The following is a 2,813-nucleotide window of genomic DNA, read 5'->3' as shown; positions in this document are numbered from 1 at the left end:
CAGTTGGTTTTACTTTCATCATAGCAATATGTGTGAACATGATTTTGGAAATTGCATTTTGACTCAAGCTTTTGGTTTAGCAAGCTGTACATTGAAACAGGCACTGCTGGGATTTGAACCCAGGATCTCCTGTTTACAAGACAGGCACTTTGACCAACTAAGCCACAGCGCACAGTGATTGAGTTTAAAAAGGATTATCTGGACACTTCAACAAAAGCAGTTGGTTTTACTTTCATCATAGTAGTATCATCATAGTGTGTGGACATGATTTTGGAAATTGTGTTTTGATTCAGGCTTTTGGTTTAGCAAGCAAACCTAAAGTTGTACATTGAAACAGGCACAAGATAGTTGAATAGCAGAACAGGCACTGCTGGGATTTGAACCCAGGATCTCCTGTTTACAACTTTTATAATAAAACACCTCAAGGTTCCCGCTGCCCTTGTCTATTGTGACTATTTGGCCAAATACCGCAACTCTGTTGCCTCAAAATATGCCTCTCCATGTCTAAGTGCTGAATAAATACATGCTCAAAGTATTACAACTTTGAAGTGTTTTAATTCTTAAAAAGTAGTAGATTTAAAAGGTTACAGACATATTTCAAAAGTATTACAGAAGGAATTTATGCATAATGTGCTCTTGGTGGCATCAGCTCTGACCTGCAACACAGACACACACATGCACAGGTGTTGGTCATGCATGCGTGCACAGTGGGAATGTGCAGAGCAAATAGTGGAAGCGCTGTAACCTAAGCACTTCTCAGTTGTGGGGTTTGCCATGTTAGGAATTAGCAGTACTCACCGTCGGCAGTTCTTCCAGCTGCGCATGTGGCGTCCGTGCCGATCGTCCGCGCGTCTTCACGCCTGCGCTGACTCAGTCGCATGTCTGTCTTGCCCACCGTGCACACTTGTCAGCCAGCTTAGCAGAGTATCTGCAACAAGATGGGCACAATGACTTTATTACAAATAGTAATCTCATGTAAGACACAAACACACAGCCAAAGATGTCAGAGGAAAAATGAAGAGAATTTCCTTTTTTTTTTGCATTATTGAATTGACAATGATGCTAATAGCTACTTTGTGTTAGCTCCAAAAATTAGTTTCTTCTTCTCTGCGGCTACGGTAGTGTTATTGAAACACACACTATGCTACAGCAGTGTCGATACATTAAGTGAAATCAGATGTTAGCAAGACTGCTGCTTCAGGAATTTAAACAGTTGATGAGAAACACACACACACACAGAGTAGGTAATCCATTTTAGCAGCAGTGCTCACTACAAGCCAAACAGTACAGTAAAGCACATTATGAGACTAGCAAAAGGCCAAAGAGTGCCATGGTGCTGTTAGCTAACCCTAACCCACACCTCTGCAGCCACTTGTTGTGTTAGAACTAAGCAGTACTCACCGTGAGCAGTCGGTCACCGCCTTGCCAATTCCACAGCTGTAGGACATCACCTCTGTTTCTTCGGTCACACAGTAGCTTCTGGCCGGTGTCTGCACTTGTCATCCTGCTTATCTGAAACAACACAAGTGCAGGCTTTTAGTAACAATCAAATAACCTAACCCAACACAAGCTCTGTACTCCTCCACAAATTCCTATACAGCTGGCATGATGAAGGCTGCTCAAAACACATCAGAGAGCTGCTGTGGCTAGCTGTTAGCAGGACCACTGTTGCATTGTAAATGGATTCAGAGCGTTCAAAAATGATTCACAGGTCACTCAGCTGAGCACAGGCACGGTGTAATACGAACTAAGCAGTTGTCATGAATTATTGCTGGTTTTATTTTCAATAAATAGCTTCGTTTTAACCCCGCCAGCAGTCGGCTGCTCAAACCGGAAGTAGCCTCTAGAGCTATTCTAGCAAGCCTACGGAGCCACAACTGGCTCCTAAAACGCATTCAAAGCGTGCAAAAGGTTTTCAGTGGCCACTCAGCTGAGCTCAAACACCGTGTAACACGAACTAAACAGTTGTCCTGAATTATTATTATTATTATTGCTTTCATTTTAAATAAAGAGCTGTGTCTATCCGGCTAGCATCCTATTTCAATGTTGTTATGAAGTGAGCCTCGCCTAAAACAAATTAAAGCTTACCTCGCCTTGCGTTTCTGTGCTGCTATAATCGTTCTTCAACCAGGCTGGTTCCAAAAAGTCCAATGTTTTCAGCTTCAAAAAGGCTCGACGCTGTGCACCAGCGCTGTCTCTGAATGAACCGCCGGCCGTCTGCTGTGAGCGTTACCGGATACCACACAGACCACGACAGGTGTTCCCAGAGTCTGCATTTAAGGGTTAGGGTGAGGCAAGAAAACTACTGTGTGTACCCCTACAGTTGTTGCTCAATGCACCATCTCCTTCCCCAAGCAACCTTCTGTGGGGAAAAAAAAGTCAAAGACGTTACAAATACACACAGGAGGACTCACTTACCTGTTTTCCAAAGACAAATTTGTCTTCATGGATAGCGCCCCCTATGGACATTTTCGAGGAATTGCATATTTCATATCTCTGGTTATGGAGAAGCTAGAGTAATGAAATTTGCTGTGCATATACAGACCCTGAGGATGAATAGGTGTGTAAAAATTCAAGCCTGTAGGTGGCGCTGTTTCTCACGTACGTTAATTTTTGGAGGAACAGACAGATTTTGGACACCGCATATGATACGTTATTTTAGGGAGGAGCTAGAGCGTTCCAAATTGGTGTCTAAGTGCGGAGCCAAGGTCCCTACTAGAGTTTAATGTTTCAAGCCACATGTGGCTTGAAACATTAAACTCTAGTAGGGACCTTGGCTCCGCACTTAGACCTTTTTGGAGGGATAGACAGAT

The 2,813-nt window shown here is 43.3% G+C and overlaps 1 long non-coding RNA gene and 1 other non-coding gene across 2 annotated transcripts; both read right to left on the bottom strand.

The window, feature by feature from the left end:
- Positions 1-98: 98 nt before the first annotated feature.
- trnat-ugu (transfer RNA threonine (anticodon UGU)) lies at positions 99-172 on the bottom strand. The gene has a single exon. It is a non-coding gene; the product is annotated as a tRNA-Thr (tRNA).
- Positions 173-565: 393 nt separating this feature from the next.
- On the bottom strand, positions 566-2,212 carry LOC109953128 (uncharacterized). Its single transcript, XR_002273854.1, has 4 exons — positions 2,089-2,212; positions 1,402-1,512; positions 799-928; positions 566-656 (listed from the first exon to the last, which is right to left on the bottom strand). It is a non-coding gene; the product is annotated as an uncharacterized LOC109953128 (long non-coding RNA).
- Positions 2,213-2,813: the final 601 nt, after the last annotated feature.

The sequence above is a fragment of the Monopterus albus genome, unplaced genomic scaffold (assembly GCF_001952655.1).
Source record: "Monopterus albus unplaced genomic scaffold, M_albus_1.0 scaffold549.1, whole genome shotgun sequence".
Lineage (NCBI taxonomy): Eukaryota > Metazoa > Chordata > Actinopteri > Synbranchiformes > Synbranchidae > Monopterus > Monopterus albus.
This window is presented reverse-complemented; position numbering and strand designations above follow the sequence as displayed.